The following is a 13324-nucleotide window of genomic DNA, read 5'->3' as shown; positions in this document are numbered from 1 at the left end:
GCTTTCATTTTGTTTGCAATTCCCTCTGATGCAGTGGTTCCCAAACTTTAACAGCCCGCGAACCTCTTTCACTAAATTGTGAAATCTTGTGAACCCCCTCCTAAAAATAAATATTTCCAGGGATTAAAGTTTAGATTTACTCAGCGTGATGGATGTGCTTGCTTTGCTCTGCATAGCTCTTGGAAGTCCAGAACACTGGAGTAAGATAAAGTCTCAGGTCTGGTAACACAGACTGCTAACAACCAACAAACTAGAAAATGAGAAGATTCACTCAAGTCTCACTGAAGCAAAACAGCACTCCAGAGAAAATGACAATTACTGAGGCACCTTAACACTGCTACACTGGCTACAACTCGCAAACAGCTGGTTTGGCTCGCAAACAGCTTTACTTCCGCCACGAGGTCCGTCCCTACGAGGGTGCCCTGTGACGGACAAATTAGCTTGGACCACCTCCCACATACAGCGTGGCCCCTGCTCACTCTGCCCTGGATGCCAACTTCCTCTGTCTGACAAGGACACCTGCGTCCCTGGGGTGTCAGCTGCTGCACTGCCCACCACAGGGCTCAGGCTACTGGCCCCATGCCAGGGTCTGGGCTGCTGGCTCCACACTCCGTGGGGCTCTTGCTGCTGGACCTCGTTGACCACCCTGGTCAACTGAGCTCGGGCTGCAGGTCCCGTTGACCGTTGGGGCTCAGGCTGCCAGCCCCATGTGGAGCGCTGAGATTCGGGCAGCCGGCTCCCCCGCTGATGGTGGCAGGGCTCGGGCTGCCAGCTCCAATTGCCTGGCCCCGCTCTTCCTGGGGCTTGGGCTGCCAGCCCCGTGCAGAGTGCTAGGGTTTGGGCTGCCAGCTCCCCCACTGACAGGGGCAGGGCTCGGGCTGCCAGCCCAAACTGCCCTGCCCTGCTCTCCCTGGGGCTCGGGCTGCCAGCCCAAACTGCCCTGCCCGCTCTCCCCGGGGCTCAAGCTGTCTGCCCTGCAACCAGGTCCCACCTGCTGCCTTCAGTGCCCGGGGTCCTCTGGCCGCCATTAGTGAAATTTTTCTGGTAAGCCCCTTGTAACATTCTGTGAACCCCCACGGGTTCCCAAACCCCAGTTTGGAAACCACTGCTCTGATGGTTTCCCATTGAAATTTAGTATTGTGCAAGGGTAAACAATTGAGCCTTGCATTACATTGCTAGTTAAATACGGCAGGGTGGACAACTCCTCCCTGCCCAAATGGGCCATTGCCGAGACACACACATCCCCTGGTAACTAATTTTTACTCAGTCCCTAAAGCATACTTGCAATACAAATACATTATTCCTTAAATATTACTTGAACATACATCTCACAATGATTATGAACCTTGGCAAGTTATGGGCTTTCTATAGATTCCCTACATGTTACTCTTTATGGATAAGTATCTTATAATAGACGTTTTTGTAGTGAGTTTGTCAAGTCTTAGGTGAGAGTTGTTTGCAAAGAACAAGGGACTCACAATTTTAATCACAAGAATTGTGTGAAGCTAAATAATTTTAATAAAGTGCATTGATCTTCTGGTTGCAAGTCCTATGCATGTGCAAAGTATTTTATTACAGTATAAAGATTTTCTGTTTAACTTTCTATATTTGCTCTTAAAGTGGCTAAATTGTTTTTTGTTTGGCTTTTGTTAGTGCCACAAAAATCTTTGCTCAAGGCACGTTCTTATCTTCTACCCAAAAAAATATTTAACCAGAAAATGCTTTTGAAGGTTTGATTTGATCTGATAAGAATTAAGTGTTCATATGGATTTCTGAAAATGATGATCTGCGTTAATAACTTGCAAGTCCAGGGCCTGTTCCATCTCTTAAATTTAATGACATGATCTTCTTGAGTTGAATGGATGCTAGATGAGGCCCATGTAAGGCAGGGATGCTATTTTAAAAACTTTAAGGAGAGCAAATAACTTCCATGGGGCATTCTCTATTCCCCCTTACAGCGCTGCATGAGGTTTGTGGCGAATATCCTATAGGTGTGTTCTGTACAATCACCAAAGGGAAGAAAAGGCAGTCTCCCAATATGTTTTCTGTCTATCCTTTAATTTTGCAAGTTCAGACCTTAGTTCATTAGGTTTTGAAGAGTGACATGTTGCTAACAGCACCTCACATATTTGAGGTGTGAATGGCCACTCTAAAACAACTAACTGAAAACAAGGTAGTGCTCACATTGCAAATGTGTCTATTTTACATGGTTTCCTAAATTTAGGGGGACCAGGGGACAGTGTTGGTAAAAACCTGACAGAGAAATGTTCCAAAGCTAGAATTCCCTCCACCCTTCCCTTTCCAGCCTTCAAAAGAGGCCCCTAATGGGCAAAACTGCACAAGTGACCAATTTAAAATCTCCTACCGTATGACTCTTCAGAGTTAGAAATAGGATTTCTATACAGCTGAAACTGGACATTTTCAAGCTTTCCAATGGAACAATCTGTTAGGTCTGGAGATACAGGACCTTAAAATCACAATATTGAGTGCCAATGCCTGGGTACTGCTGGCACAAACTGACCCCAAATTCAACTTTCCCATTTGGTCTGTAGCCAATTGGTACAGCCTACAGCTGGAACTAGCCTTGAAAAGCCAGGAGATTATTATTATTATTACTATTATTTGTATTACTGTAATGCCAAGGATCCTGAGGGTGAAATCCTGACCCATCTATTATAGTGTATGTTGTGGTGATATTTCATATATACTATTTTAATTCAAAACATCCTTCCATGAATTGTATATCTGTCTTCTTTCCATTGTATATCTTTGTTTTTAATTTCTGGAGCAGTTTGCTGCCAGAAATTGTCAATAACTGTGGAGGTGACATTCTGTTGACAATATTTGTTTAGCTAAGAATTTTGTCATTTTAGAATAATTGCACTTGGTAAGTCTGGTCTCTCTCGCTCTTTCTCTCTTCAAGCTTATAATATATTTCATACAGCTGTTAGATCCTGGGACAATATGTTAAAATAACTTTTCGTGTGTGTTTGAGAAACTAGATCAGGTAAGTTATCAGAAGTGGGAATTTCTGCTTTTTGGAATTTTTAGTTTTCTTTATGTATCTATATTCTAGGCCATGGACACCCCCAATACACAAGGCGCCAAATGAGTGGGCATACAAGATTATATACTGAAACTGCCACACTGTTGTGAACAACAAAAGTAATTAGAGATTTAAAAAATGAATCTTGGAACAAAAAGAACACTGTTTAAATATTAAAGCTAAGGGATATAAATATTGCAAATTCAGTACCATAGGCCAAATTAAGGTACCAAAGAGAGAGACTTGTTTTAGGCCATAGAATCATAGAAATATAGGACTGGAACTGGAAGGGTCCTCGAGGGATCATCTAGTCCAGTTCCCTGCACTGAGGCTGGCCCAACTATACATAGACCATCTAGGACAGGGGTTTGTCCAACCTGTTCTCCCCTCGGTCATCTTTTCTCAAGACTAAACAGGCACAGTGTTTTTTTAGCCTTTCCTCATAAGTCATATTTTCTAAATCTTGTGTCGGTTTTGTTCTCCTCTGGACTGACACTCTCTCCAAATTGTCCACATCTTTCTTAGAGTGGCACCCAGAACTGAGCACAGTACTCCAGCAGTGGTGAGGCCTCAGCTGAGTAGGGCAGGACAATTACCTCCCATATCTTATATACGGCACTCCTGTTAGTACATTGTCATGGGGTACTTGCTCACTGCGGATGGTACCTCCTCCTGGCTGCTCTGGGGAAAAGCTTTCTTTCAGGTCCAACGCCTACAATTGCAGTCTCTTCACCTGCTGTCCTCTCTTTCACTCTGCAGACCCTCTCTTGCTCCAGAGATTGCAGCTTCCTCTTTGTGATTTGGCCCTTCGGGCAGGTCACTGTGTGTGTGTTTTTTTTTTCCCTTCCAGACTATAGAGTCTCACTGGATCTGCTGTTTCAGTGGCTGGTAGGGGAACCAAGCCCACCCACTGTTCCAGGTTCCAGCCCAGGGCCCCTACAACATGCAGCCAAGGTCTGCTCAGTCCCACCTCATTGCGCTCTCTCGCTCTCTCTGGGCTACTTTTTACCCACAGGCTTTTTTCTCCACCTTTTTGTTTTCTGGGTATACCCTTCCCTGAGGACCAGGGTCCCTACTGTTTCCAAGGGTTCCCTCCTTCCTTCTAATGCATAGAGAGTGGTTGAAGACTTCCTCACTGAAGCCCTTTCTGTTACCACATTTCTGGCTTTATACTACCCCAGCTCCTACCTGCTTAGCTGAGCTCTATCTTTTAGTCGGGAGTTGATCCACCAGCCTAAACCCTTTCTGTGGCCTTTCTCACTAATTGGCCCTTTTTCAGCTTCCTTAACCCTTTTGAGGCTGATCTTAGGTGAACACCCCATACCATACACCCCAGAATAATTAGCCTTTTTTTTGCAACTGCGTCACATTGTCGATACATTCAGTTTGTGATCTACTGTAACTCCCAGATCCCCTTCAGTAATATTACCACCTAGCCAGTTATTCCCCATTTTGTAGTTGTGCATTTTTTTCCTTCCTAAGTGTCGTTCTTTGCGCTTGTCTTTTATCAAATTTCATCTTGTTGATTTCAGACCAATTCTCCAATTTTGTGAAGATCACTTCAAATAATAATCATGTCCTCCAAAGTGCTAGCAACACCTCCCAACTTGGAGTCTTCTGCAAAATTTGATAAGCATACTCTCCACTTCATTATCTAAGTCGTTAATGAAAATATTGAATAGCACTCCAGAACAGATCCCCACAGGACTCCACTTAATATGTCCTTCCAGTTTGATGATGAATCATTGATTATTACATTTTTGAGTACTATCTTTCAACTAATTTTGTACCCACTTTATAGTAATTTAATCTGGACCACATTTTCTTAGTTTGCTTATGAGAATGTCATGTGAGACTGTGTCAAAGGCCTCACTAAAATCAAGATATCACATCTACTGCTTCCTCCCATCTGCTAGGCCAAGAAACCCTGTCAAAGAAAGACATTACTTTGGTTTGGGGCAGGGGGGTGGGGTGCAGGAGAGGGTGTGGGGTGAGGGCTCTGTGAGGGAGTTTGGGTGCAGGAAGGGGCTCTGGCCTGGGAAATGGGGTTGGTGTGCGGGAGGGGGTTTGGGTGCAGAAGGGGTGCGGGCTTTGGGAGGGAGTTTGGGTGCAGGAGGGGTGTGGTCTCTGTGAGGGAGTTTGGGTGCTGGGTGCAGGCTCTGGGCTGGGACATGGGGTTGGGGTGCAGGAAGGGGTGTGAGGCATGGGGCAGGGCTGGAGATGAGGAGTTGGGGTGCAGCAGGTAGACTGTCCTGGGGCTGCGGGTCAGAGAGGAGGACTCCCCCAGCCCTCTCCCCGACAGCAGCGAGCTCCGGGAGGGAGGCCCCCCCCCCCAGCATGACACTTACCCAAGCCCCCCACAGGCTGCTGCTCAGGAGGTCCAGACAAGATAAGCCCCCTTCTTCCCCCCGGAGTTGACTTGGAGTCAGTCGCTTGCGGGGGGGAAAGCTGCCATGCGCCTCCTCCCTCCGCAGGCACAGTAGCCGCCTCAACCTGCCCCTGGCGCCGCTCCTTTGTAGCCGGCTGTGCCAGCAGCCGGTGAGGGAGCGCAGCGTGGCGGTGCAGGGGGCAGCTGGCCTGTGCAGGCAGGGATGCTCAGGGGCAGCGTGCAGGGGTGGCAGGCAGGGCTGGGGGACGCTCTGGGGGAGGCACACTGGGGCAGGAGGCGGGCTGCGGGAGAGACCTGGCCCCGAACTTTGGTGGAGCCTGGCCCCCCGGGCCCTGAATTTGCTGGAGCCCGGGCACCACGGGTCCATACAACTCACCGCACCTGCATCTAATTTATTTAAATGTCCTTTAACCTGTTCTTTCCCTATTTTGGCTTGTATTTCTCCCCTTTGTTTAATTTTAAGAGAGTGATGGGACAGAGTATAGTTATTAAATGAAACAAGAGTGATGTCCTTTTAGTTGAAATAAAAGTTGCTGGAAGAAGCAGAGTCAATTTGTCTGCACTGGTATGGTACTCACCATCATAGTTTGCTGATAGCATCATTTTTAGCGAGGGCTGGACCTGGTTTCTTTTTTGTGGGTGCAATTAGCTGTGAGCACAATCGGTTACTCTTGGATTGCCACACTTACAAATTAGGAATTTAAATATCTGAGACCTACTCAATGTACTGCATAAGAAATTATCTCAACGCACAGAATTATCAGCTATTGCTGAAAGTAAAGTGATCTGGATGGAAATGGTTCATGGCTTCCTTTTGCAATACATCCTATTAGATATACTGCAACTGATGATGTTATATCTAGGTCAATAGCAAGTGTTCTGCCAGATACCCATTAATACTGCATGTTGGTGTCATTTGTGTTCCTAGAGAACATGAATTACTTGGCAGGAATTTCAAATGTGGACTACCAGTCATGCAGATCATTCAGATATCTCAAGACCAAAAATAGCTTTCCACATAATTAGTACAATGGAGCCAAAAGGAGAATGTATTTTTAAACTTTGAGGGTAATTCATGATCATCTGAGAGGTCTGTGGTGGAACTACAGACTTAGGTCAAACAATGTCTGAACAGGATCTCTGTAAACTTCACTACACAGCTCTGACAATCTATCTCGCTCCTGACTGGTTCTACAACAGTTTTGGTAACTGGTTCTACTTAAATATTAAAATTATATAAATTAACAGTGGATGTTTTAAATTATATCTGTACTGAACTCCCACCCTTCAGATATGATTTCATAAAACATGGCCATATTCCATATACACTGCTTTCAGGAAGGAAAACAGGCATACACAAAAGGTGAAAAAGTAAATCCCATTCTAATCTTGACAGTGCTGTTCCTGCTGAACTATGATAACATTTATTATGATTAGTCTCGGTGGGTACAAAGGGTGACTGTGTGGGGGAGGGGAACATTTGTGGTTGAGTCAGAAATTTTGCATGAATAGAAAAAAACCCCAAAACCCCTTAAGCATGACATACTGTTCTGGCCAGGAGCAATCACATCATTTTTATTCAAATGTGAGGGGGATTAATACACACAACGCCAGGTTACTAATGATTTACCCATTTGCAGATTAAACAAAGGCTCATTAGCTCACATGAGACAGTCCATTTTTATTTATAGCTGCGGCATGGCTGGTGCAATGCCTACTCTTATAGCATTTTCATTTTGCATTGCCTTCAGTACTGACATGAAAGTTAACATTAATCTGCCAACTCATTCTGATTGGATTGCTTTGGAAGTCACTCCAAAGTCACAATGGCTAAATGGGATGAGGCTGTAAGACAGAAATGCATTTCAGTTAATACCTCTGCAGTACTGAAGCTAAGCCAGTGCCAGCCCTAATTCCTAAAAGAAAACAAATCCACAATAATCCATCTTTTAATTCTGAACAGAGTGGCACAATGCCAAATAATATTAAGCATGTATTCCTCACTGAAACACTGTATTCTACCATGTTTGCACTTGCCCTTTTATTCATGTAGGTTAGGTCACTGAGCAGCATACAAGTAAAGGTGTTATCTGTACTGACACCAACAATGTTCGAATATTTTCCTGAAATAGGACCATTTAGGGAGAGAATGGTTTATTTAAAACGATTGTTCCAATTTAGATTTCAACAAATGCAAGACAAAAATAAATAATAATAAAAATCTAAGACATTTAGCCTAGATGAGAGCAAAACTGTAACTGGTTCTGATTTTTCAAAGTTTTGGTCAGATTTTAGCTTTACAGAACCAACTTCAGGTCCTAGTTTGTCCGCTTCAGAGAGTTTGATTAAAATGGTTCTGATTTTCACCCATATCTAAATCAATCCTCAATAGTGATGTCATTTTGAAATCAAATTCTCCCTGGAGCACTTTTTGAAATGATAACTTGGAGTTGCAAAAAGAACAATTTCAGAGAGGGCAATTTACCTCTATGATGTGTCTTCTACAACAGGGTAAACAAAAATTTGGTCCAAACTCTTTTTTTCCTGAAAAAAGAAGTCAGGTCAACTGAAACATTTCACAATTTTTTGTCAATTTTGGCAAATTGTTTCAGTAAAAATAAACTAAATTGGAAATGTCACATTGGTTCATTTTGACATTCTCAGAATGAAACATTTTGATTTTTCAGGCTAGGTTCACAAGAGGACTTAGGCACTTAACTCCAAAATGTCTGTGCCATTCACAAAATTGTGGAGAAGGAAATGCCCCTTTAGGATGGATATTGGATATTTTGGGTGGGTCTCCCTCAATCTGTCCTGTTCACACTGTTCCACTTTGTATAAATAATTACATTTTCATTGGGCCAGAGGGAGGAGGAATGAGAGTGCGCTAAGCATAAGGCGAGAGAGACACTCGCTGAGGTTCCAGTCCCTGCTCCAGTGAGTGAGTGCTCACAGGGCTGTTGGGTAGCAAAGGGATACCACCTCCTCCCTCTTCTCGTTTTGTGAATGGTGCCAAAATGCTGGAGTTAGGTGCTATCCCTGCGAATATAACCCTTCCTTTCCAAATTCCCTTTGCTTTTGTTAAAAATGCCTGAAATGCAAATGAAACATTTACTTTTGGATTTAAATAAAAGTTTTTGTTCAACCAGACTGCTTGCTTGCTTGCTTTTGACTGTGGCCTTGAAGTTCCGTGTGTTTCCAAAGCATGGAACTACTTTATCATAGCATAAAATGACACAACAAATTCTATAAATGTTGAGTTTTTACGTTGGGTGACTGGTGCAGTTGTAGGACTGGAGGTGTCCTCCATAAAATTATTAGAATCCCTACCACCTAAAATGCCTTGGCTATCAGTTGTATTAACTCACCAACGCTGACTTTGGCTGTAACTAGCCTATTGTTGAATAGGAGAACAAAAAGCTGTACAACTGACATCTACAATAACCTTTCAATACTTTGCATACAATCAGTGCCCACAAAATTAGTTTGTGTGCTGCATTTACTACCACAATCAGTTATGAACCCAAACTCCCACCCCTTTCCTTCTCTACCACCACCAACAATCTTCGCCTCTAAACTTCCCCCAAACTTTGGAAAGATCCTTACATCTATTTTATTCAGGTCTTTTCAGCATGGTAGCTGGATGCGGTATCAGAGGAGGGGGATTGATATATAAAGAAACATTTCTAAAACTTAAGGGGTGCTTTTTGTCCTTGCTAATATTCTAAGAGGCTGCTGCAGTGGGACTGGATGTGTCTCCTCATTTCTACTGTCTGATATTGATTATCAACCATTCTTGCATGAGACTTGTACAGACAAATCCTGATTGTTCTCTTGTACCAATTTTTAGCCAGTGTAATTCCACTGACTTGAATGGATTACTCCGATTTATACCCATGTGGGGTCAGAATCAAGCCCATTGTTGTTATCCATTATTAAACGGTGAAAAGCCTCCTTAGCAACAGTAAAGGCAGCAAATAAATGAATTGCTCTTGAACTAAAAATAATGCCTACATATAGACCATGCAACATGCTGTGTTAATGCAGCGATCCTGCATCTGTTTTGGAACTTGAGCATTTGCAGATTAATACACACCAGCCACAGGGCCAGGTATGATGTGGAAAATTTAAAATCTACAACATCTGTCTTAAAGTTTTGATCACTTTTACTGTAGAAATAAAAGGGGTGGGGAGAAGAATGCCATCTGGTTGTTGCATTAGTTGGGCTAAGAAAAGTCTGATCCCTCAATTTCCTGATTCCTATGTATCTTCTCTGAAAATGTTGGGCTTTATTTTTTTTTAAACTGCTATCTGCAAATGAGGAAGGTGGTATGTGGAGAATATATACTTCCAATACCACACACAAACACATCCCTGGTACCTGCTATGTACCAAGTGAAACTTCAAAGTGCTACCTTGTTTCTGTAGTGAAGGGGTTAAAGAGTAATTGCCACATATCCAGATGCATGCAAAGCAGTTACACATGTGAATAGTTCCAATGATTTAAGGGGAGTATTCATGTGTTTGAGTGCTTTGCTGGACTGGGGACTTTTGTATGAAATTTCAATTGATTTACAGACAGAATAGAATGTCTGTTTTCCCACATTTTCAAGCACTTGCTCTGACAGATAAGTGAAAGGAACAGAACTCCTATTTTTTAACCACTTCTGTTTAATTTTTTTACATTATCTACATCTAAATCAAAATTGATCTTCAAGATCTCTCACAGAGTACCATCAAAAGCCAAGGTCACAAAACATTTTACTACATGTGTGGTGTAGAGTCTTTGATTCACAGGAAGGGATAACTCCATAAAGGAACAACCAGATCTTGAAATCTAATCTGTTTAAAACAAAACAATAAAGTTTTAGGTATTTCTCCATCCACTCCCTGCCTCCCTCATTCACATGCATGCGAAAAGGAAAGTTGTGGTCCTGTACAGCCTGTCCCCTCCCTGCTCCACAACCTATTACATGGATATCTACTACCCTGTGAAGTGTCTCATGTCCCCTTACCACCATGCTAGCAGGGCTTAGATTCAGGCCAAAGTAAATAAACTTAAAATAGGTTTTTCTCTCACCTTTCAATTACAGTGATCATGGGTGCTTGCAACAATAGTAGGTGTGTTTAAAAATAACACCACAAAACAGATTAAAGGGTGATTTTTAAATTGATAATCTAAATATCAAAACTATAAAATAACTCAGTCAGTTAAATACAGGTTAGAAAGATCAAACAGTCAGATTAAAGTATCAGAGGGGTAGCCGTGTTAGTCTGAATCTGTAAAAAGCAACAGAGGGTCCTGTGGCACCTTTAAGACTAACAGAAGTATTGGGAGCATAAGCTTTCGTGGGTAAGAACCTCAGGAGGTTCACGAAAGCTTATGCTCCCAATACTTCTGTTAGTCTTAAAGGTGCCACAGGACCCTCTGTTGCTTTAGTCAGATTAAAGTTTCTTATTGAATCCTGTTCAAATTTGCTATCTGATGTGACGTCAAAATACACCACACTTTTCTCTGCCTCACACAATAACCACTTGGCTTTTCCCTGTGCCTGGTTTCCCAGTGTGGAGATCTGTCTGAGAACTAGAGTTCTGGGTCAAGGGTAACAGTGGTGTTTGTCGGGGAGGGGAGAGGGCAGAGTGCCAAACTTTGACCTCAGCTTTGTGGCACACCACATTCCTCCCCCACACTTTAATCTTCTCCCTTCAATAGGTACTTATATCAGATTTCAGCTGGCAGAACATTACACACAAAACTGTGTATAGTCAAATAAAATTAATCTAGAATATGCCACGCTATTTTTAGTGTACTAGTTACTGACAGAGGAAAATAATCTGTTTGAGCTGTTCTTAAGGTCAGCAGGAAGGCATCCAGGAACCTCTCCTTGAATTTGTCAATCGTTGGCTTAAAATTTTCAGAAGAAGATTTAACAATCAGGCTGATTCTGTTGGCAGAGAAGAATTATGACATGGTCCATTCCTAGAAATACTGTGAATGATCATGTTCTTTTGTCTTTTGTAGGACATGGCTTAGAACTCCTCTCATTTAATCCAGGATATCCAATCTGTATGAATTTACAAATTCAAAGGGCTTTTGAGATACTATCAAGAAGTGAAATAAAAAGAGGTCATAAAAAGGGTAACTAAAAGGGGATGTGCAACATTGTAGAGGAAAGGTATTTTATCTTGCCCAATATGGATTGAGACCTTCCACCATCACCTACTCTGAGCCTTAAGCCTCTGATATTTACTCTCTGTTTACCCAATAATGCCACTGTGGAAAAGGGTGCATTTATTGAAGCTTAATCACAGTATCTCTTGCAAATGCTTTTCAATAGCTTACTTGCAAATATTTATATTGTAAAATTGCTTACATTAATATATAGTCCAGAGGATAATGGCAGCGATTTGTAAACACATTATGGCTGCAAGATTTTCATGTATTAGAAAAGTAAAGGTATACTGAATAGTTATTTACCATGTGATTTGTGGGTATAGCTGGAGTGGTTCCTTAAACACAGACTATCATCGATTAACCTGTAAGCCCAAAAGAAAATTGTAATTATGTGACTCGTATTACAAGAAAAGAGCTTAGATTGTCCCTTCAAATGCCTTTCAGTTAGACACTTAACTGGAATGTTTATGTTCACTACTGTATATAAAGAAGTTTGGGAAAAGTGTGGATGTGCAATTACTCAGGGATTCTGGGAATTTAGATGCTGGGATAATAGCTTCACCTTGATTCTCTAAATGGGAGTAGAAAGAGATGGTGGAGAAAGAGTTAAACATGAGGCTGGGTCTATGCTAAAAATTAGATCGACCTAGCTACATTGCTCAGGGTTGTGAAAAATTTTGAGCCCTGAGTGCTGTTGTTAGGTCAACCTAACCCCCTTCTCTCCCACTGTAGACACAAGTAGGTCACTGGAAGAATGATTCCTTTAATGTAGGAAGTGTCTACACTATGGCTGTGCTGCTGTAGCTCTTGTAGTGTAGACATACCCAAAATATTTGGAGGCCCTAGGGAGGTGGATGCTTGTTGGGAGGGTGATGAGTATGTCTGTGTAAATTAATTATTTCAGAAAAGATCAGCATTTGGATTGAACTTGTATTTGCCAAGCAGACCACAAAAGCCCTCCAGGTACTTCTGGGCTGTCAATGAGAGAGAGAGATTCCCCTGCCTCTATCCCACACAGATCTGTAAACTGATATCAGAAAGGCAAAACTGCACTGATAGGTTCTCAGCTCCTGAGAAGAAAGAGCACCATGGGTCACTTGCTCCGCTTGCCTGCACTTTGGATAGCCATTTACCCCAGTGTCAAGGAGGGGTCAAATGTTGTTAAATCCAAACAGCAGTTATTTGCACCCACTTTGCACTACTGTAAATGACTACACAAGGTGCAGGGCAATGGAGAATCTGGCCCAATGTTCACCCTAGCTCCCACCTCGTACATAGTGCTCAGACTGGTCTTGATGATAGGCTCCAGTGGCAGCCCTATCCAGACTGACATTGACTGGATGGGCATCATTGGATGGTTCACAGCATTTGAAGGCCTAGGTGAAAACACTGCAATTTCAAATAACCTCTCCAAAAAGTCTGATACAGATTAGATAGTGATTAGAAAGAAAAAACAAAGTAAAGGCAGATAGTAGCTACTACAGTGTCTGATTTTTAAAATGTGTTTGGTAAAGATGATGAGATTCTGTCACTTTAGGAAATGTAGGATTATTTATGGCAAAAGTCACTAAAAACCTCCCGTCCGTAGAATGGCATCAATTAATGTAAAGCCTTAGATCTACAATTGTGGTGCTTTTCTTCAACTTGTCAGCTGGTTTACAGTGAGAATGCAATTAAAAGGTAATTAGATGAATTAAAAATGAAAAGTTGGTTT

This window comes from Chrysemys picta, chromosome 4, assembly GCF_011386835.1.
Source record: "Chrysemys picta bellii isolate R12L10 chromosome 4, ASM1138683v2, whole genome shotgun sequence".
Taxonomy (NCBI): domain Eukaryota; kingdom Metazoa; phylum Chordata; order Testudines; family Emydidae; genus Chrysemys; species Chrysemys picta.
This window is presented reverse-complemented; position numbering follows the sequence as displayed.